The 24000-nt window shown below is 41.9% G+C and overlaps 1 protein-coding gene across 8 annotated transcripts in view; it reads right to left on the minus strand.

Moving 5' to 3' along the window:
• LOC135107478 (prostaglandin D2 receptor-like) overlaps nucleotides 1-24000 on the minus strand; it is a 158785-nt gene that overhangs the window by 103344 nt on the left and 31441 nt on the right. For 5 of the 8 annotated variants that reach the window (XM_064017370.1, XM_064017374.1, XM_064017376.1 and 2 more), the window contains one exon: nucleotides 22035-22317. The gene's annotated coding sequence lies outside the window, so the exon portion shown is untranslated. Of the gene's footprint in view, nucleotides 1-2585; nucleotides 2728-4375; nucleotides 4425-22034; nucleotides 22318-24000 lie in introns of all 8 variants that reach the window. The other 3 variants (XM_064017371.1, XM_064017373.1, XM_064017372.1) reach the window with 3 other exon arrangements.

Below are 24000 nucleotides of genomic sequence, written 5' to 3' on the forward strand. Positions count from 1 at the left end.
TAACGAATGATGAGGTTCGGGCGTTCCTTTCTTGGATGGGAGTCGTGCCTGATGGGGCGAGTGAGAGGAGAATGTGCTGGCCCTGTTGCTGCGGCCCGTCTTGGTCCCACTGCACCCACCCACTTTCCCTATCCCCTGCCCGCCAAGCCCCGCCGTGCACACTACTGCTCTAAAGTGGAGCGTAGAGTAGAGATGGATGTCTTATAAAAGAGAAGTCTCTATCCCCATGGCTACGACCCGGCTTGCCCCACTCTGCAACACTTCACCTTCCCCCGACCCCTGTCTGCCTCTGTCTACCACTGTCCTCCCAGCGCACTCCCCGCCACGCACTACTTACTCTACATTGCATCGTCGGGTACTGTAGAGAAGAGCGCAGTCTCTATCTCTGTCCTCAATCTGCCAAGTCCGCTGTACTTTGTCTCATCTCATCACGTGTGCACTCATACTATTTTCTGTCCTAACACGATGATACATCCCATCCCACCAATTTCGTCCCATTTTTCCCGTTCTACCTCCGCGCCACACTAAATTTTCATCTCACCTTACGTTCCTCTTCCCAAACCTGCCTACCCTACATTTTAACCAGTCTTCCTCACGCCAGCTAGCACCGCATTTCGCACCGGTTCACAACGCATCACCTCACACCACAACATGCCCTCCCTTCCCATACCCTATCCAGACTTTCCCCGCCTTGCTCCGTCCCGTCCCATCCCTACCAGTCCCGTTCCGCCCCACCCCATCTGGCCACGCCCCACCAGCCCCGCCCGGAGACTTGTTTCTAGTCAGTCGAGTCGTGAGAAGTGAGTTGACCTCGAAACACTCCCCAGTCCTGAGTTTATGTACATTATGCGTCAGCGGTGGGAGGAAAAGTGAGTGGTTTCCTCACCTACGTACGTACACTCACGCATCTTTTGAAAGCATCGAGTGTCGCGGGTTCAGGCAGGCTTGTTGACCCCCAACCACACCGTCTAGCGGCTAACAAGGGGCCAAGGTTGAGGTGCAGCAGCTGAGGTGGCGGTGTTCAGCTTTGATTTCTGTTGCGTAACCTGTAGTGGCTAGTGCAACACGAGCATCGTCCACCACCCTACACCGCTCTGATCCATCCCACCTAACCCTCATTTTTTATAGCAAGGGCGAAGCCTCAAGGGAAGTGGCTGGTCGGGAAGATGTAGTAGCGGAAGAGGGATACCGGCAGTGGTTTGGCGTTACATAATACAGGTTTGTGGTTTTTCAAGAGTGTGTTATTTATAGGTGGCCTTAACTTAACAGTAAGCCTCGGTCCTACTTGACGATTATGTGTATGTGTGTGTGTGTGTGTGTGTGTGTGTGTGTGTGTGTGTGTGTGTGTGTGTGTGTGTTAGGCTTCTTTGTCTCAAAAAGACCATCAGTTTACGATGTTTATTTTGTGTGACTATGAACGGGGCATTGTTCTCCCAATAGCGAGATGAAGCGTGGTGGACAGGAAGGCTTGATTTTTGCGACTTCTTGTTTTTTACCTCCTTCATCCTACAAGCGCCATCTTTTCTTTAATTCCTCTTAAATTATGTCCTCGCCTTTCTCCAACTACCACATCTAGTATTTTTCCTCAAAAGTCTCTCAAGAGTACACGCGAAGGAAAGTACTGAAGTAATGAAGATGTAGTGTATGTAGTTTTCCTCATATCCTGCTGGCGTCCTTTGAAACACCAGGAATCAAGAGTGTTCTTTCCTTCTTGCCTCCACCCACCTCTCTCTCTCTCTCTCTCTCTCTCTCTCTCTCTCTCTCTCTCTCTCTCTCTCTCTCTCTCTCTCTCTCTCTCTTCCACCTCATTCCTTCTCTCATCCTTCCAGTTCCCTCAAGATTACAAGCAGAGGACAGCGTGGAAGGGAAAAGAATGTACTTATTTCAGCAAGCGAAAAAGAAGATAGACAAAAGTGCGTAGCCGTTTTCCCGCCTTCGTTTCCACCACCCTGCTCGCCTCCGGATTCTGATCAACTTACCGACTGATTGACCGAAAATTGGGAGGCACCACAGCACACCCAGAGCGGAAGACTCACACCCATCTCTCCCCGAGCAGCCGTACACTAACCATATCTCCTGGGCTGTCCGTGGAGGGTAGCTTTTAAATGAGTGTGAGCGGAGGCAACATACCGGTGCACCGAGAAAGTATGTATATTTCGTATGCAATGTGGAGTTAGTGAACATGTGACATTAAAAGAGATCAGAAAAAAGATTATGGGGCTAAAAAAATAATTGTTGGAGGGTTAAATTTGCGAAAACAATGAAGAGCAACAAATAATGAAGCTAAAATCAGAAGGATATCAAAGAGGACAAGTAAAATATCAAAATGCTACAAATAAAAAAAAGAAAAGCAAAAGCAGTTAAGAGAATAAAGTTAAAGAATCAAAGCAGCAGATGAGAAAACTAAAAATAGGAGAGAGATAATAAAAAAAAAAAAAACTGAGCAAGATAAATAACTGAAGATAAGTCCCAAGAAGGCAAATCATAATTCTGAAATATGTAACATCAATCTCACGGAATGCTGTAACAAATAAAGCTCTTCCAATCAACCCAAGTTGCCGTGCATCTCTGTCAAGTACACAGACCTTCACTGCTCACGGGAACCGAGGAACAGACAGAGGCAGGACCTTGGTGAGTGCTGGGGAGCCACAACGACGCCACTGCCCCTCCGCCGCGGCTCCAACACCACTACGACGCACTGTATGAGCACCGCCAGCACACCACCGCCTGTAAGGGAGTCCCACGGGCGAAGTGTACACGAGGGAGCAAATGACGGTACAGTGTATCTTGCCTCCTGCCTTAAGTCAATAAGAAAAGACTGACTAATACGCGAAACATGCACGAGTGACTGACTAGCCCACTGACTGGCGGCTGATTGGTGTCTGTCTTTACTAAAACTACGCAGCACTAACACACGACTAACTCTGACAAACCCAATGACCAATAAACAAACACACTGGCCAGGATCAATCTCCAATGAAACTCGCATACTCTTACACAAACATTTTTTTTTTTTTATCCAACGTTAAGTAACCGCTGGCTGAATGTAGCCTACTGGTTTGTACCGCTGTGTTAACCTAACCTAACCACACACAATTGTACCCAATAACTGAGCTTCCTTTTTAGAGCCTGCCTCAAGTCACAACGTGTGGGCGTCGCCTGATTCAGGACAAACATTCCCTCGCCATCCCATCCACCTTCCACCTTAACCTTCACGCACGATTTCCTACACATTGTTATGCAAGGATTATTAATAAGAAGGACAAGGCTACCTGAAGAAACTATGCCATCAACGAGGAAGTATATCATCAAAGAGCTCTAGTCAATATTAACGTTTCTTCTGCCATGTTCGCCTTTTGTTAACATTGACATTGCTGTAATATATTATTTGGATGGACATAAAAAAAAAAAAGAAATATATGAGTCTGCAGAGCTACAAATGTACGATTTTTAAGACAACAGTGCAAAAAAATAAGTAAAAAAAAATACACACAATTATGAGAAATATTGACCAGCAGTGAATGAGTTAATGATGAAAATAAGTTTGTCTCACTCTTGTGTCTCCGTCCTTGATAATACAACAGCACACAAGATTCCCGTAAGCATGCAAAGTAGTCTGGTCAGCACGAGTTTCCCATGAAGGCTACAAAGGAATGCGGTGCTGCATCGTAGTGAAGAAAGACGTTAAGAAGATTCAAGTGCCCACTCCAATTTCGTCCTTGCTACTTTTTCTCAGCATCAAGAATCAAGAAAATAAGTTTAAGACTTCAAGGTAGCTAAACACTCTGGCACATCATTGTGTTTAGGTATTTAGGGGACATCGGATAGCTGACTTCAGTGCAATACCACTTCGATGCATTAATATTTAGCGTCAGAACGGATAAAGAGAAAAATTTACCCGAAATACTGTAACTGGATAACACGTGAAGGAAAATCTACATTAAGAAAAAGTTTTTGAAATCAAGGCACGGAATCTATGCAAATGCTAAGTGTCAGTGACTGATGGTGGCTACCGAGTTTAGTACCCGTGAGGATGTTTGTGTACAGAAAGCCTACTCTGCTGATTGTCTAATTGTGAAAATGATGGTAGTATAACATTATTCCACTTATCTTTGCAACTCCTGAGAAGAGAAAAGCAGCCAGAAGAAAACGAGGTGGAGAAGGCTGAGAAACAGAAGCAGAAGCAAAAGCTGAAGAAGAAGAAGAAGAAAAATGAAAAGGAGGAGGAGAATGAAGAAGGAGAGAGGGAGGAGGAGAACGAGTGAGAGCGAAGAGGGCAAGAAGGACAAAGAAGGCGAGAATTGACCATAAGGTAAGTAAATTGGTTATTTTTTCGTCTCTAAGTACGGCAGTGACAGTGAGTCGATATAATTACTTGCAGTTATGGAGCGAGGCCCGCCATTACCACATCTGCACAACACACCCTGTGAGAAAAGAAGAGAAAAAATAATCTAAAAGAAGAATAATTACTGAAGTTAAAATGATGAAAATAAAATAAAATAAATAACGGAATTAAAACATAAATAATTGCCAAATAAAAAAAAAATATATATTTGTGAAGCTTTGAAACTGCAATTCAACAGAGTAACACACACACACACACACACACACACACACACATAATGATTTGTGAAGCTTTAAAACTGCAAATAAACAGAGTAACACGAACACACACACACACACACACACACACACACACACGAGGGGTTAATGCATACAAGTACAGCAAAGACACCAAGTCAGCCATCCAGCAAAACACTAGAAGGCAACAGAGCAGTAACCGCAATGTTGTATCGTTTGCTTTCTTCTACATTTGGTTTCATGGTCACTTCTTTTCTGAACTTGTTAATTGCATGCATCCTCTCCCGTAGCCTCGATGCATAAGGTTTGGTACTTATTCTCATCCAAACTTTCTTCACCTCACTCTTTCATCCCTTTCACTAATGTTCTTATGCTCTGAAGCGTCTCTGCTTGTTTGTTTTCACTCATGCTCTTAAAACTTAACTGTTTCTAGGCACCTCCAGAATTAAACTATCCAATCTGGTTGGAACTTTTTTCCCTACTTCATCTTTTGTGGCGTGAGGGGACCGTAGCAATTAATCGGACTTTTTTTTTTTCTGTCCTGCACGTAGCTTAGCCAGTGAAAAAAAAAAAAAATATTCAACTAGATCGAGGCCGAAATAGAGTTAGAATCCCACGCTTTTTATATTTTTTTATTGGAGTCTGGTTCGTAAAAAATATATATTTTTGACGTACTTCTTTGTGTGTGTGTGTGTGTGTGTGTGCGTAGTTGTTTTTGTTATTGTTGGTGCTTTATTACTAGTGTCGTTCTTGCAGTTTTTCTTCCTTTTTCTTTCATTACTAAGCTTGGTGCGAACAAAACCAAATATTTTTACGTTCTTCCCTGTGTGTTGGCGGGAGGGAAGGGATGGACAAGTGTGTGGTTCTGAGTGTGTATGTATTCTTGACGTACTACTTGTGTGTGTGTGTGTGTGTGTGTGTGTGTGTGTGTGTGTGTGTGTGTGTGTAAGCGTGTGCGTGGGAGGACGTGGGTGGATGGATGAGTGGGTGGTTCTGAGTGTGCATATATTTTAACGCGCTTGGGGCGAGGAAAACAAACAGTAATCATGAGATTGCCTTGGATCATGTGGCGCCAATCACGTGAGCTGATAAAGCCTTCGGAGGCGTGCTGGCGCTCTTGACTCCCACGACCCTAAATACTTGTTGTAAACCAACCGTATTTGTGATCAAGAAAAGACGATTAGTCAAGGCCGGGTAAACAGCGTTGTTGGTGGTGGTGGAGAAAGAAGAAGAAGAAGAAGAAGATGAAGAAGATGAAGAAGAAGAAGAAGAAGAAGAAGAAGAAGAAGAAGAAGAAGAGGAAGAGGAAGAGGAAGAGGAAGAGGAAGAGGAAGAGGAAGAGGAAGAGGAAGAAGAAAAAGAAGAAGAAGAAGAAGAAGAAGAAGAAGAAGAAGAAGAAGAAGAAGAAGAAGAAGAGGAAGAGGAAGAGGAAGAGGAAGAGGAAGAGGAAGAGGAAGAAGAAGAAGAAGAAGAAGAAGAAGAAGAAGAAGAAGAAGAAGAAGTAATACAACAACTACAAGACCCAAACACACAAACACACACACACAAAACTAACCATAGCAGCAACACCATCATCACCAACACCACCACCAACATGATGATGATGATGGCAAGGAGGAGGAGGAAGAGGAGGAGGAGAATGATTTTGTATAAATATCGTCGCTCACTAATTATATAAACTCTATTAATAATTATACCTTATTCTTACTCCTACGGGAAGCTCAGCTAATATAGTGGATAACTCATAAGAATATATATATATAAGCCAATAGGCCTACAGTATACGTGGCAGTCCCTGTATAAAACATGCCTACCTATAAAAATCTCGATGGTGGAAAGTGGTTTGAAAATAAAGACCAGAGTTGGAATATACATCTTTAATGCTTCATTTTAGAATCCACACGTCACATCATGGCTACAAAATGTTTTTTTTAGGCCTAATGATGAAACGTGTGGATTCCGAAACGTTGCATTAAAGATGTAATTTCCAACTCTTTATCTTTATACCTGTCTTTTTCTATCTACCACTCGCATCCATAAATTATTTTGATCTGCTAAAGCTCCCTAATGATCCGGCATTAACAATCTCATTATTAAGTCTGTTCCATTCATCGACCACTCTATTCGTATTTAACAACCGATTTCTTCCTCTTCACTCTTTTTTTTTTTTATTTAACATTATCAAGTCTACTAATGACTCGTCTTGTTCTTATCCTCCTTAATCTCCGCTTGAACTCAAACACATAACACAAACAATTTCTTTCCCTGACATATTCCTTGTATGCTGACTTCATCTATTCCATCGTCCTCTCTCATCCAACACAGCAAATTAAAGTACCCCAGGAACTCTTCAAATTATTTCCCTTCCATCCTGAGAATTACACCCCACTTGAACTATTCTGTGCATTTTACCACTGAGTCTGCTTCCCGCCACTTCTATTAATTGTGACGCTCAGGAAATACAACTCTCAGTGTACGATCATTTATTTACAAGTTTCCGTTTTCCTGTTCCTTCTGCCTCACTTTGTTACCTTTGTTCCCTTCTTCATTTTTTTAAGGGAATTTTTGTCATACATTCTTTCCTTCCTTTCATGTTGCTGAAAAGTCTTTGTTTCATAATCACAACTGAGAACGTATCTTTTTTTTTTTTTTTTTCCATATTTTGCTTAGGAAGGGGCTTGATCTGATTTCTTTCATATTTTGCCCTTAGATTAACGTTATTCCCTTCTCAACTTTTCTTGCTACTTTTCCATTTCTCTCTCTCTCTCTCTCTCTCTCTCTCTCTCTCTCTCTCTCTCTCTCTCTCTCTCTCTCTCTCTCTCTCTACACATTACATGAGTACCCAGTGATCCCTCGAGCCAAATTAGAGGCTGGCACTGTTCTCTCTCTCTCTCTCTCTCTCTCTCTCTCTCTCTCTCTCTCTCTCTGTAGCAATCTGTTGGCGTCCATCTGTCTGTATGTCTGTCTCACTATCTGTCTGAGTCTGGCAATTGGTGTGGGTATGAGTGTGTGTGTGTTTAATGGTTTCTCCGTTCAGCTGTGCCTATCCATCTATGCCTATCAATGCGCCCCCCCTCTCTCTCTCTCTCTCTCTCTCTCTCTCTCTCTCTCTCTCTCTCTCTCTCTCTTTCTAGACTAGTCCCTCAAGGCGAAGAGGACACGGAGCTAAGATGCAAGAACACACACACACACACACACACACACATGCCAGCGGACGCAACACTCACTGCTCTGGCGCCGCTTTTCGGAGTACTACTATTGAGAGCCTTTGTGACATTCACCTCTACACGTCCTTGCCTCAAAACTTGCGCCTTCCCTTATGATTTAAGAAGCCGAGGATGGGAGGGGAGGAGGAGGCTGGCAAAGTGAAGGGTGGAGAAGGGAGAAAACCGACGGAGTGCGAACTGAGAGGGGAGTGAAGGGAGAGGAGAAGAGCAATTTGGAGGGAGGGAATCAGAGAGAGAGAGAGAGAGAGAGAGAGAGAGAGAGAGAGAGAGAGAGAGAGAGAGAGAGAATGTAAACAAGTAGTATGAATTAAGAAGTCGAGAGAAAGCGTGAAGAAAAAAAACGAAGATACGGATAAATTTCAATTAGGAAGAAAAGGTAAATAGGAGAAAAGGGAGATGAAAGGAAGACAGCAGTAAAAGAAAAGAGGTGTGATACGGGACTAATGGCGTGTCACGAGATGACAAAGGAAGAAAATGAAGGAATGCAGGGGAGGAGAGGGAAAGATTTATACAAGATGAAAACTGACGTAAAGAATGGAGGATCAAGAGAAAAATGCTGGGATGAGAAAAATATGGAAAAAAAGAAAGAGAGCAAGAAGAAATAAGATGAATAAAAAGAAAATGGCGAAGAAGAAGAAGAAGAAAAGGAAAAAGAAGGAGGAGGAGAAGAAGAAGAAGAAAAAAAGAAAGAAAGAAAGAAAGAAAGAAAGAAAGAATTTAACAGCGCCACAATAACGGAGAGAAAAAAAACAAAGCTGAAAAAAAGATAAACAGACGAAAAAAACAATAAAAAATAATCAAGGACCATAAAGAGAGAGAGAGAGAGAGAGAGAGAGAGAGAGAGAGAGAGAGAGAGAGAGAGAGAGAGAGAGAGAGAATTATTTAAAGAAGAAAACTGGAGGAGGAGGAGGAGGAGGAGGAGGAGGAGGAGGAGGAGGAGGAGGAGGAGGAGGAAATAAAGACTTGCATGACAGAAGCAACACCTTGTTATTGACGCCTAACATAGATAAACGAGAAACTGCGCGGCGGACGTGTGTGTGTGTGTGTGTGTGTGTGTGTGTGTGTGTGTGTGTGTGTGTCTGTATGGCTGTGTGTGGGTGTGTGTGGGCGGGCCGTCATCAGCCCCAGGTCAAGCTGCTGAGATATTGCGTCATGAGTCAGGATGAGTCAAGGGGGAGGAAAGGGAAGAGGCGTATAAGGCTGAGCAAATGTGTGTTTGTGTGTGTGTGTGTGTGTGTGTGTGTGTGTGTGTGTGTGTGTGTGTGTGTGTGTGTGTGTGAGAGAGAGAGAGAGAGAGAGAGAGAGAGAGAGAGAGAGAGAGAGAGAGAGAGAGAGAGAGAGAGAGAGAGAGAGAGAGAGAGAGAGAGAGAGAGAGAGAGAGAGAGAGAGAGAGAGAGGCTCATACACACACACACACACACACACACACAAACAGATAAGCAGCTTGACGTACATAAGTATAGAAAGACTGACAAACAAAGACAAAAAACTGATAAAAAGATTGACATTTTATCTCTCCTCCTTCCCTCTATCCTCCTCTTCCTCCTCTTCCTCCTCCTCTTCAAGACACAAGTAGGCACACTCCAGGTTTTCGGGGAAGAGTTGTGCAAGGACATCATATCTGCCATCTCGTTCCTAGTATGTCATTTGCCTTCTGTCACACACACACCCCTTCTATTTTCATCTCTCGACTCTCACACCCTATAATTAAGCGTCTCTCTCTCTCTCTCTCTCTCTCTCTCTCTCTCTCTCTCTCTCTCTCTAGCAGCTTATCAGAACGTAAGGGAATCTGCTAGACGCACAGTACTTCTATACTAGTCAGTCCTTGTATAAAAATATCGTACTTATGTATATCTAATCTTTCCCATCCATAAATTCATTCACACTTCTCTTGAAACTCCCACTTGACTCTGAACTGACAACCTGAACACTGAGTCTTAACAGCACCTCTTTTGACTGTAATATTTCTCCCTTCACTTTCGCTTTTTTTTTTATTCTTGTTTTTTCTTTACTATTTCTGATAACCCCTGTGGTTTTGTTTATTTATCAGTTTCTATCGCTTACTATGACTTCAGTGATTATTCTATGTCTGTCCGTCTCTCTCTCTCTCTCTCTCTCTCTCTCTCTCTCTCTCTCTCTCTCTCTCTCTACTTGCGTCAGTGACATGAAAACGTACGTGTCACTATAACTTTCCTCCTGATACGCGCCAAGTGAGGTGGCAAAACACACACACACACACACACACACACACACACACACACACACACACACACACTCGGTACTCCCAGCCCTATATAAACATACATGCATACATACAAAAGGTACGTGGGCAAGGAACTGAAGGGGTATGTTACGAAGTTAAGTTTGGTATGTCCTCTATTAGTTCTGGTATTGGTGTTTATTTTCTGCCTTGTCTTTATCTTTATTTACTGCAACTCTCTCTCTCTCTCTCTCTCTCTCTCTCTCTCTCTCTCTCTCTCTCTCTCTCTCTCTCTCTCTCTCTCTCTGAGTGGCTACGAAAAATAAAGATGTAAGAATAAAAACCAATGACATGATAAAAGAGGGAAGGGATAAGGTGATAAAAAGAAGAGACGGAGAACAAAGGAGAGGAAAAAAGACAAAATCGAGACACGGGATAATAGAATGAATGTCAGGAGGAGGAAGAGGAGGAGGAGGAGGAGGAGGAGGAGGAGGAGAGAGAGAGAGAGAGAGAGAGAGAGAGAGAGAGAGAGAGAGAGAGAGAGAGAGAGAGAGAGAGGAAGGAGCAACAGAAGCCGAAATCAAAGGCGAAGAGAGGGGAGGAGTGGGAGGAGGAGGGGAAAGAGAGAGAGTGTGTGTGTGTGTGAAAGAGAGGGAGAGGGATCTATACTACCCATATCTAGGTCACCTGTTAATTGGTATGCATCCATGACATTCAAGTGCAGTCAGAAATAAAAAAAAATAGGTTAACCATTTCTCTGAGCGCAATTTGAACCCTCACAGATCACTCACCTCTTCATTACACATTATACCACTCCACCCTTAACTGTGCCACGGCTGAAACTCCCCCCCTCTCCGGCGCTTTGATCACTCACTCTGTTCAGTAGGGTAAGAGGGATGACAGAGAAGTGAGGTGAGGTAAACACGAGGCTTACCTTCTACTTCGCCTTCTCAGGATCTACTCTCCACCTTTTTATTGGTCCATGGGTGAAACTACCCCACTCTATAACACTTTGATCTCTCATACACGCATAAGAGAAGGAGTTATGATAGAGGAATGAGGTGAGTGATACACAAGCTTGCCTCATCACCTCGTACTTTGCCTTCGTAAAATCTGCTCCCATCTTCTTCTAGGCCACGGTTGAAACTACCTACAGCACTTTGATCACTCCCTCAGCAAAGTAGAGAGAGAGATGTCGAGGTGAATGAAATGGCGGATACACGAGCTCCTTTCCTCATCACCTATTTTGCCTTCTCAAGATATGCTCCCCTTCCTGGCTTTATCTCAGGAAACACTGCCTTCTCAGGGTATGCAGTCCCTCCTGGCGCCGCTTGATAGCCCGAAGTGGTCACGAGCGGAATGCCTCAGATAAGAGAACTCACTCGTGTCAGGAAGTGTTGAAAAGAGAGAGAGAGAGAGAGAGAGAGAGAGAGAGAGAGAGAGAGAGAGAGAGAGAGAGAGAGAGAGAGAGAGAGAGAGAGAGAGAGAGAGAGAGAGAGAGAGAGAGAAACGGTCACTCTCTCTTTTCATTTACTCCTAGCACGCAACATTTCTCTATTTTTTGGTCATTCTTTCCTATCCATGCATCTTTTAAAACCCTTTACCGAGAGAGAGAGAGAGAGAGAGAGAGAGAGAGAGAGAGAGAGAGAGAGAGAGAGAGAGAGAGAGAGAGAGAGAGAGAACAGCTTGAAAATAAATGACAAATTATACTTTTTAGCTTAAGAACAAAGCTCCTTTTTTTCTAATTTTATTGTAATTTTGTTCCATTAAGTGTTTAAGTGTTTACCGTTTAAAAAATGAGAGAGAGAGAGAGAGAGCGAGAGAGAGAGAGAGAGAGAGAGAGAGAGAGAGAGAGAGAGAGAGAGAGGTGTTCTCTTCTCCCCTTCTGTCTCTAGAGGGGAGAGGTCAAGCGCGGACAGGGTGGCAGGTCAAGGTCTTCCACGCCAGCAGTTAATCAAAGCGCCGCTCTCTTGACAGCTGAAGGTTCGTGATTAAAGGGACAGAACTAATATAATAGTTTTCTCTGTGCCTGTACCTATACATATATCCTCCCAAGTGTGCACCTAATAAAAATAGACGATCAAAGTGCGTCTAATAATTCTGTCAAGTTAAAATTACGTTCCTATTAGAAGTCAAGATCTGAGCATTCCTTGGTTTGCTTTGTTTTCTAGTTGGCTGCGGTATTAGTAGAGAAGAGCAGTTATGTAGTCCTTATAGAGCTTTGAAGGAAGATTTTTTAAAATTATGAATGGGGATAATAGGTGGAAATAGGTTTGTTTCATATTATAGGGACTGCCATGTGTAGGCCTGATGGCTTCTTGCAGATTTCCTTATTTTCTCATGTTCTCTGTTGTAAACCACCTCCAAATTATACCGTATACCACAGGATGTCTCTATTTGAGGTAGGCACAAGGTTCAGTATAGTAGGCACAAGGTTCAGTATACTATCACATAAGTCGTTCCAAGTCGAGAGAAGTATGAAGTGAGACCAAAGAGGACTTAGAACCGAGAGTAAATAAGGAATGTTTGTACACCATGCTGCGGAGGAACAACAATGATGCAAATTGTTACTTAACCAGGCGTGTTGTATGTAGGTATGCGTTTCACTATGCAAATAGTTGCGCAAACAATGGACGTGTGTGATATGAAGACTGAGAATGAGCTTGGAGATGAGGACACCTCGTGCTCTCTTGCCTGTGACAATAAAACTTTAGCGATGAAATATGAATGGAAAACGACTGCAGCGAAGGTTTCAACACTGCATTTTTCATGTACACTGTGCTGCAGTTGCGAGAGTTGAAAAGTGCTTCATTCACAATGCAAGTCTGCCAGATGACTATTCTAGTTTCACATTTCCAAAAGAGGAAGATGGTATTTCCAGTTCACTCGCAAAGGAATCCAAGAAATCAAAGTAGTAAAATGTATCTTAGCTCCACTAAATGTTATAGATGCTCACTTTTACCTCAAATATGTAACTCTGGAATTATGTTCAACTCCATCAATAGAATTATTGTCCCTGCACAATGGCAAATACAGTGTCATTATTTAACTGAACGCGTTTACAATACCAAAAATATCTCCTTCAATAAAAACGTGATCAAAGGAATAAAACCAACCTACCAGCACAAAATCAATTGGTGCAGTAAAATTATGTTGTTAAACCGAGCGCATCAAGTTACACCGACATTTACTGGGCTGCCGAACAGGAAGAGTGAGCACTTAGCACTTAATGAATATGTCATATCGAGGGTAAGTTTATGCTGCACGTGTTTACTCCACTGGAAAAAATAAAAATAAATAAAATAAAATAGATAAATAATTCAAATATAATAAAATTAAATAAAATAAATAAAAAAAAAGAAAATAAATGAAAATTAATCAAAAAGAACTAATGTAATCATGTTAATTTTTGCTTCATTGTTTGAAAAAGAAAGGACAGAACATTTAAACGATGAAAAATAATGTTTAATGGAAGTTGTATATATAAAGTTCAGAATTTTTTACCTACATGAAGGGATATCATATTCAGTAAAGATATATATATTTGCAAGTTTCCCCTCCCAACTCGTGTGTTCATGAGTGATTCTTTGTGTTGTTTTGTCGAAAACGCATGGCAGTGATGGATGGAGGCAGTTATTCTGGTGCAAAATATTTCCAAATACGCAAACTGTTTACTCTTTTATTGTCAATGTGTCACCATTTGTGCTATTAAAGACCGACTAATTGCTCAGCAGAGCATGCAGTGAACAAAACACACAAGCACGGGCTACGAATGTGATACAAAGTTAATGCATTCATAGCCAAAAGCAAAATACGCAATGAAAGCATATTGTAAAATACAAATACGCATAAACATAGTAAATATAAGGAACATACATACGCACATCTTATTTTACCAAATATTTTTTTCTGTAGTCTCATATCGTTCTTCAATTACTTCAACTTAAATCGTAGTATCCATTAACTACTTTTCTTTATCTGCTTCCTTTCCTTCTATACTCTCCTTCATTTCTTTTTCCTCCATTTCTCGTATTCCAGGCGTTTCTATCTTCTTCTATTCTCTCTTCGAGCATGTCTTCCTCTTTTCATAACTATTCTTCCTTTTCTCTCTCTCTCTCTCTCTCTCTCTCTCTCTCTCTCTCTCTCTCTCTCTCTCTCTCTCTCTCTCTCTCTCTCTCTCTCTCTCTCTCTCTCCTCCTTCATGATCTTCACTCCTTCCTTCATCTAAATTTGCCTTATGGTGATGGTCCTCCTCTCTCTATTTTCTATTTTTTTTTTTTTGGGGGGGGTTATATCTTGTTCTTCATAATTTTCTTTATGTTTTAAGTTATCAGGTTAATTTGTCAATCTCTCTCTCTCTCTCTCTCTCTCTCTCTCTCTCTCTCTCTCTCTCTCTCTCTCTCTCTCTCTCTCTCTCTCTCTCTCTCTCTCTCTCTCTCTCTCAATTTCTTGCCAATTATCTGCGCCAATATTTTTTCTCTTTCTTTCGAGGTTCCTCCACACACTTTAACCCTCTGTATTGAATCCATAGCAATTTCTCCTCTGCAACATTTTCAGATCTCCACTTTTTATTTTTCTCCCACCCTTCTCATAAATCATCATTCTCAAAACTTTCACGGAAATAATTGAGGTTTTCGGCCTCTTCTCCTCCCTGTCACCCTTCTCTTCTTCTTTTTCTTCCTCTTCTTCCTCCCTAAAATGTGCGTCATGCAACACTGCCACACCGCACCAGTGACACGCACACTGATTATAATACGCACACAGCACGTTACAAAACCATCAAGCATTTAAATTTTGAAACCCTCCTTCTGCTCACCATTTCCCCTCAAAGATAAGAGAAAAATAGGTAAATAGAATAAATAAATGAGTTAAATAAATAGATAAATAAACAAATAAACTATAAATTTTACCTTATTTCTATTTTTTTTCATAAACTTCGTATCATTTTTTTTTTTTTATACTAAATGAAATCTCTTATTTTCCGATTGACTACAGCTGGAAGGATGGATAGATGAGGGTGGTGCCTTCTACTGTACTATCCTTTCTTTGATGCTAAGTAATACAAAGCAGTGCAACCAATAGCCTAGATTGTATCTTAACGTCTGCTGGTATTTGCAAAGTCTTGTAAACCCTTGAATTTTCCTCACTATATGTAGTTCCGGTTCTTTTTTATCTCCTTCTTCTCTTATGTTTCTCCTTATCTCCATATCTTCACTCGCCCCTTCCTTTCCATTTGTCTGTGTCTTCCTTCAACCTCTTGCATTTATCTCGGCCTAAGTACTTTCTCTCTCCCCTTACACATCTCACTTCTTCTTTTCTTTTCATTTTTTTTTATTCTCCTTCGCCGTCGAGTATTTCTTCTTCTCTCTGTCTCCTTTATCTTTCTCCTATTATCTCACGCTTAACCTCTCTCCCCTTAATTATTCATGCTTTCTTCTCTCCCTTTGTATTTTCCTGACACTTCTTTCCGGCCATCTACCAAAATATCTCCCTCCTCCTCTTCCTCCTCCTCCTCTTCCTCGTCGTCCTGCTACACACCACCATCCACCACCCAAACTACGTAAACTCGACACGCACGGTACAGTAAGAAAGAAGAGGTACTTTCTTTTCCCTTCATCTCACCATCCCTTGACCTACTTACTCACCCTCATAACTCATCCATCTCGCCCCAAGTACCCTCGTCCTTAACTTGCCCCTCCCGTACACATCCACCCTCTCACTAAATCGCCGCCTATCCCACGTATCTTTCCCACTGGCCTCTCCTCTCAGCCAAGAAACTCCCTCCTAAATTGAACTATAGAGTATTAATAATGCGTGGTGTTCCATCCGCCCACTCACGCCAGTTTATCATTTTTTTCCCCTTAAGAGAAAGTGAAAAGTGCGATAAAATACATAAGGGCATTGAACTATTGATGCATAAATCCAACGTCTGCAGCGAGCGAAGTTTTCGTAAAAATCATTAGTTTTCTGAAAGCGACAGTTTCAAGCCACCCACCACAAGTTCCGGGTTAACGTACCCCTTGATTTATTTTTCTTTTCATGTTTGTAAAAGTGGCGGCAAACAAACGCCCAACTACGTAATTAGCGACGTTTTTTACATTTTTTTTTTTTTTTTCAGAGTCCTCGATAAGTTCCCTCACTAAAAGGTTTAACAACCTTTACTCGAGGAACCGACGAACGTGGGTCGCAGACTACAAAGCTCAACACTAAAAATATAGAAGGTTTTACGGTATGGTCGAGTCGTATAGTGGTGGTGTCGGTAAAGAAGTTTCTATCTTCAGACCTCACAGTTTGCGGGCGGCGGCATGAAGGTTGGAGGAGGAGCTCTAAATATAACGAGTAAAGATTGAATAATGATCTAATAAATAACAGGCGCCTTTTAATGTTCATGGTTTATGTCATAAGGAACATAAAATGTACGGAAAGTAATTTATGTAAGATGAATAATGAACAAAGAAAAGATAATGATGCCATCAAAACAACTAAAATGAAATACAATATGTTTTTATAATAAATAAGAAACAACGTTGGGTTCACAGCAGGAATCTTGAGTACAGGACTCCAGAAATAGTCTAAAGAAAACTTTACGAGGTGCGGTAAAATTTTCCTCTAAGACAGAATTCGTGAAAATGTCCACACGAAATTTTTAATTTCACATTCCCATCAAACCAAAACCCCACTACAATCGTTATCAAATGGAGTAATTAATATTAAAAAAAAAAAAAAAAACTATCTCCATAGGTTATTTCTTTCAAAAATCTATTGCATAGATATTTTGCAATAACACTAAAAAAAAAAAAGAGAAAGAGATGCAGGTCGATGACAATCGTTCACCACAATAATCATGCACACTCATGGTATGAATGGAATTATATCTTTGTAATGTTCATAATTATGAACAGCATATAAATATTTTCGTTAAAAAAAGTGAACAAATGTTTAAAATTTTGACTCACTCAAAAATCTGCTTTTCATTTTCTCACATTTCCACATTTTCCCTATTTCTTCTCAAGGGGAGGAAGTCCCTCCACTCACCATACACAATTATCTTTTTCCCCACAGACACGCAGCTGCCTATCTCTCTCCATCTATTATCTCCCTGCCTCTCCAAACAAAACAGGTAGCTTTGTCCCCACCACACGTACTCGTACATCACCTTAGTATCAACAGAGGAATTTCAGTTTCGGCCTTGCAATTCATGAAGTTGGACATGATATTTATTTTTTTCCACGAGAGAAAATATTCAGTAGTAACTCATCTTTCTCTTAAACATTTTCATTCCTGTGAGTGCATTTAACTCATCTACTCATATAATGATTCATGTTAATATATTTATCCTTCATACTAATGAATGAAATATTAGTCAAATAAATGACCATCCTATTAACTGCTTCATGAGTAACAAATTACTAAAGTAGATATTATTGATTTAATTGCTAATCTATCTAACGGATAACGCAAAAGACACTAAGTGATAAAGAAATGTTTTTTTTTTCCTCTTGTTCTATGCAAATTTTCACGCCGTTTTTTTTTTTTTTCTACACAGATTGCTCTCCTTTTGTTTTCTATTAGCAGTGAACCTTGCATGAGAGTAAGTCTCCTCGCTCACCTCCTGTGTTCTCCGTGTAGCAGAGAAGATAGACCACTCACTCTATTACCTTGTGTTTATGTTTTGTTTTATTTAAATTTTTTGTCCCCTTTCCCGTGCCAAATACTGCACTATTGTAACTGAACCTCTTAATTTTTACTTCTTTGTCTGCCACAAGCACGCTTTTCTCTCCTCAGACAAACAGGGTCCTTCACACTCTTTTCTCCACCCCTGATAAAACTTTTCCATCTCCACAAAAATCCCTCGCTCTCCTCCTCTTACAAACACACACACACACACACACACACACACACACACACACACACACACACTTTCCAACACCTCCTGTCTCCTACTCCTTCATCACCTCCTCTTCCTCCTCACTCACCACCCTCCCTCCTACCACATACAGACTCCTCCTCCTCCTCCCCCTCCCTTTCTTCAACGTCGCACAACACCACCCTCTTTCCTCCTCTTCTTAGCAGGCATCCCAAGGGAGGTAGGTCAAGTACGAACTGTCATTATTTCCGGCGGGTCGTCTCCCGTGAGAGTCTTGTTGTGGAAACTGTCGATCTTGGCGCCAACTACCTGCCATCACTCCTCCTCCTCCTCCTCCTCCTTCTCCTCCTCTTCTTCTCTCTTCGTCACTTACCCTTCTCCTCTTCCTCCTCCTCCTCCTCCTCCCTTCGCCTTTCTTCGTCCCTGATCCTTCTCTTCCTCCTCCTCCTCCTCCCTTCGTCTTTCTTCGTCCCTGATCCTTCTCCTCTTTCTCCTCCTCCTTCCCCTCCTCGCTTTCATCTTTGCTATCCTACTTCTCTCACTTAAGATTACACGGTTGCCTGTTTGCTTAAAGATTGGCACCTTTTTGAGAGTATTAGGCTACTCTTAATACATTACACGGTATAGCTTTATCAGTCTTGGGAGAGTTAACAAGTCTGCTGCTATTTGACTTTACATTGTTTTCTCTTTGTTTTCTTTCTCCTGCTTTTCTCCTTCTCTCTTGTTAATTTTCCGTGTACGTTTCTGAATATCTTTTCCCTCATTTTATTTCTCTCGTTAGCTTTTAAAATTCTGCCAAGTTGTATTTCGTTTCCTTACTTCCTCTTCTATTCTCATATTTTCTTAGTTTCATCATGGCTTTCTTATTTTTTCATTTCCTATTGTATGATCCTCTTACATCACACTCTACTCTATCAGCTCCACACACACTCTCTCTCTCTCTCTCTCTCTCTCTCTCTCTCTCTCTCTCTCTCTCTCTCTCTCTCTCTCTCTCTCTCTCTCTCTGCCTCCCATGTCACCGGTTTGCTTCCGTTCTCACAATAATGCAATTTAGTCTCAGTTCTGAGGTATTTTTAACATACACTGAACAGAGTCATGAAGAGCGAGGGGAGAGGAATGAGAGGGTGCTTACATTCATGAAATACACATACGCAAATCTAAGAATATGCACTTTTCTTTTCTATAAGTACCCAGCTAATTTTACATTTTGCTGTTCTTTCGTGTTTTTTTTTTTCATTTTGTCTCTTTCATGTCTTACCTTCTTTTTCTTTTGTCCTTCCCACTATAAATACTCAGTTAATTCTACACTTTCCTGTTTTATTTCTTATCTTTTCCTTGGTCACTTTTCATCTTTTACCTTTTTTTGTTTTGCTTGTCCTACCACTATAAATAATATCTTTAATTCTACATTTTCCTGCTATTTCCTTTACTTTCTCCTTGTCACCTTCTTCCTCTACTCAACTACAAACATTCAAAGATGCACACATATGTAGCTTGCCACATGCAGATACACACAAAGGTATTACGTATTCTTCTTCTGCTCGCCGCCTCTTTCTGCTCGAGGCTCCAAGATTATTATTATTTCCCTTGTTTCGTCTCCCTTGTTGCCATGGTTGGTCTGGGTACGATTTTCTTGTCAAAACACTAGGGAACAGAAAAACAAGACAACTCAACACTGAATCTTTTCCTCCCGTCTGCTTGTAACAACCTCCATGCACCGTGTTTCTCTCTCTCTCTCTCTCTCTCTCTCTCTCTCTCTCTCTCTCTCTCTCTCTCTCTCTCTCTCTCTCTGGGCTGATTAGCAAAGTAACTCGCTTCATCTTCTATTTCTTTCATTCTTTTTTTTTTCCGTCAGTCGTCTCCATTTTCGTGACCTGTTTTTGTTTCCCTGCTCACCTGATTGTCTCTTCTATTCAGTTCACTCTTCCTTAATCGTCTCCATCCTTGATACCTCTTCTCTTCATTCCTTTACTCCTCTGCCTTTCTGCTCTGTCTCTTTCTCTCCTGGGTTACCCTCCCAATTAGATTCTAGCTCCTTTTCTATTTTTCTCTATTTTACTGCCCTTGCTCCACTAATTTTCTGTCCTATCTTTGTTCCTGGCGATATCATTTCTCCTCTGTAACTCGATCCCAACACCTCTTATTCTCCTTCATTACCCTACTACCTGTCTTTCCTTGTTTCCTTTTCTGCGTTAGCCTTTATCCCTCCCATCAGATCCTAACACCTCTTCTTTTCTTTCCCTCTATCCAACCACCATTCTGTCTTCTCTGTTTCTCTCCTCCTTGCTAACCAGACCTTTACTCACACACAATCTGCTTTCTGTTTCCTGCACTCTCACAGCAACACCCACAGGGCCTGTACGTCCTTCACCCCTCCCTGTACTCAACAGTCACCACTACGTCCGGCGCCTTGACTCATTACAGATTCGAGGGGCGTCCGATCTCTCTCTCATTACGGGCCAGGCCGAGTGTGATTTGGTGAATGCCTGCCAGTACGTTCATCTCTCTCGCTTCTTTTATTTCTCCTTCTCCTCCATCTACTACTACTACTACTACTGCTACTACAACAACTACTACTACTACTACTACTATTGTCTCCTTTGTCCTCTTTGGCTTCTCCTTCTGTCCCAGGTCTCTTACTTGAGATCAAAATCGTGTGGTGTATTACAAACAGGCTTCCAGGTCTTTGTAGTTGGACAGCTGTTTGTTTTTCATTTGTGGTCTTTTACATTCCTAGGCCTTGTTCTTCCTCTATCCGCCTCTCTTTTCTTCTTCCTCCACGTCCGCCTCCTCTTACTTTTTCTTTTTCATCTTCCTCCCCTTTTTCCTCTTTCTCGTCTTCCTCCTCATAATTTCCACCGCCTCTCGCTTCCTTCTACATCCTCTCCTTTCCCCCTCCTCTTATTCCTTTTCATTTCCCCACTTCCTTCTCCTCCTCTTCTCCTTATATTTACATTTCCTCCGCCTCCCAATTCTCCTAGTTTTCCTCTTTCCTCTCCACTAACTCCACCTCCACCTCCACCACCACCACCGCCACCACCTCCTCCTCCTCTTCATCCTCCTAATGAAATCAGGGTCAAGCAACAACCAGAAGGAATGGTCCACTTATCTCTAATTCCAGCCCTCCATTCTACTCACTGAGATCAGAGGTGTGGCTGTGGGGATGTATTAGTCCATTCACCTCATCTCTGTCCTCTTCACCAGCCCTGCAAGAGGCGCTAACACGGAGAGCTCACTGTGTCACTTCCTATTCACCTCACCTGGGGGATTAATCGAATGTTTTAATCCTTATTATCTTACTGTAACGCCACTTAATCCAAATGAAATTACGAGAAGATTCAGCTATTTTCCCTTGACTTGTTTATATTAATTCTGAGATCCAACCTCATCTAGAGATTTATTGCACTTTTAATCTTCATTCTCTCATTGTAACGCCCTACTCGACCTGAATGAAAAAATAATAAGACTGTAGTTTTTTTTCGATTAACTTATTTCCATTAACTCTAAAATCCACGTCACCCGGAGATTAATGGAACGGTTTAATGTTCACTGTAACGCCACTTAGCCCTGAATTATTTAGCAAGAATAGCCAATTATTCTTAATTAACGTAAACACTAACATTCACAAACTGACACTACTGTGGATTTATTATCAGACGTATTTGTCCTCCATCACCTCAGTAGCAGGAATGAGGCGTATATTATTTGGCTAACGTGTTTTACCCTCTGTTCTCCCCTTCACCTCAACATGAAAGAGATACCCATCCACATTAGGCGTCGCGCGGTGTGCTCAGAAGTCATGAGTTAAAAACAGGCGGCATGAGGGGAATGTTAAAAAAGCACATGTTGCTGGCACGGCGTATGGAGAGCAGTGGATACGGTACACACACACACACACACACACACACACACACACACACACACATACACACACACACACAGATCTGGCTGGATAATGCATACGTTCAATTTGGCATTACAAGGAGATTGCCGTCTTAACAAAATAACTACCATCACCACAACTATCGCTAACTCCTGTGACCTAACCACCCCACCCCACCCAACCAGCCATGTACCCGCCCACCACTCTCACTCTCCCAAACCCTCCACGCAGCACAACAAAACCACACATACGGGGAAACATTGCATCACGTACTTACTTCACAATTGGGTGAGGGACATTAACTGGAGACGCGACGCAGACGGGGGAGAAAGAGCTTGGTCACATCACTGCAGGGCGGGGGAGGGGATCCATAAATGCGTAGGTGGTGCAGGTGGCGGAGGGCGAGCAGAGGCGTTCAAAGGTCCCCGGATTCCTAACGCGCTCGTGCATACACCTCTCACTCACCACTCATTGTCAGATGTCCTTAGGTAAAACACTGCCCAGGCTGGAGGACTCGTTCCTGCTGTGTATTGTCCTCAGCGCGGGGCGTCCGGCACACCTGTGGATTGAGGGAAGGCAGGTGCACACGTGAGGTTCGTCATGAAAGGGTAAAATTATGTCACTTATAGGTATGACTTTAAATAACATGTGTGTGTGTGTGTGTGTGTATGTGTGCTTAGTTATCTATCTATCTAACAATCTATCTTTTCTTACAACGTATAAATCCATACGACTATCAACATAGCCAGCTATATATTTTCTAATTTGCCTGCTTGTCTATCTACCTCTCTATCTATCTGTCTATTTATTTACCTATTTATTTATTTATCTATTTATCTATCTTTCTATCTGTCTACCTATCTATCTGTCTGCCTGTCTGTCTATCTATCTATTTACCTAACTATCTATCTATCTGCCTGTCTATCCAATACCACCATACAAACGCAGAAAAACATCCAAACATTCGCTGTTACCCACACTTCGTTAACTTTCCTGCCCCCTTTTTAATCTAAACTTCGGAACAAATTCCTCCCGTTCGTTCCTTCTTTTCTCCATCCACGAAAGAAACAAGAGACAGTTTTTTTTTTTCACACAAACAAAACAAAAAAATCTACCCCAACCAATCCCCTCCTCCCCCCCCCAAAAAAAAAGATAAAATACAATAAAATAAATAAAAAAAAAAAAGTGGAAAGGAAAAACTCACGAATCACATTAACAAACTCAGCATTAAGTATCCAAACTAATCGACTTCAGTTTTTCGGTATTCCAAATCTCTCTCAACTCGTAAGGCGAAAGAGAGAAGAGAGGAGGAGGGAAGAGCTGGAATGCTAGGAAGGCTGGATTAATGCGTGTGGGGAAAATAAAAAAGAGAAAAGAGGTGGGGTTAGGAAAGGAATGGAGAGTGATACTGTAAAGGTGAGGGAAAAAGAATAAGAGATGGACAGGAGGTGAGTGGAGAGGGAGGGAAGGTAAAGAATGGAGTAGGTCCTGTCTTAGTATAGAGAAGGGAGCGAGGGGGAAGACTGAAAGCACTCAGGGGGATGTAGGCAGGGAGAGTGACGGTGTTAAGAGGAAAAACGGGTTAAGGGGAGATGGAATCGAGGGAAAAAAAGGAAGTTGAGGAGAGAGGAAAGATAAAAATTGGGAAGATGGAGTAAAGCTTGAGAAAATAAATATGAAAAGAAATGGTAACGAAGCGAGTTTGAAAGGGAAAGGAAGCTGAGGCAATGGATGTGAGAGAGAGAGAGAGAGAGAGAGAGAGAGAGAGAGAGAGAGAGAGAGAGAGAGAGAGAGAGAGAGAGAGAGAGAGAGAGAGAGTCAGTCAGTCAGTCAAGAAGGATAAAAGGAAATAAAACGAAAATCTAACCAATTCTCCCAAACTGCAACAATAATAAACGAAAAACCAAACACACACACACACACACACACACACACACACACACACACACACACCTTAATCCATAAAGCCAACAAACAAGGAAACACCAAACATATATCTACTACTACAGCGTTCCTTTTCCTCTTTTCACGTAATACACCTTTCCCAACCAAACAACCAATCATCCTTCACTCTCGATTAAAAAATAAACTAAACGGACAGACAGAAGAAAAATACGAGACGGGTTGGGTGGCCAGCTGGAGGAAGACGAAGGGAAGCAGATGAAAGAAGCTGGCAAAAGGCTACGATAAGAGAGAGGTCAGCGGCATATCCTAATAGAATTGCTATGAACATCATGTCAAG

This window comes from Scylla paramamosain, chromosome 15 (assembly GCF_035594125.1).
Source record: "Scylla paramamosain isolate STU-SP2022 chromosome 15, ASM3559412v1, whole genome shotgun sequence".
NCBI classification, from domain to species: domain Eukaryota; kingdom Metazoa; phylum Arthropoda; class Malacostraca; order Decapoda; family Portunidae; genus Scylla; species Scylla paramamosain.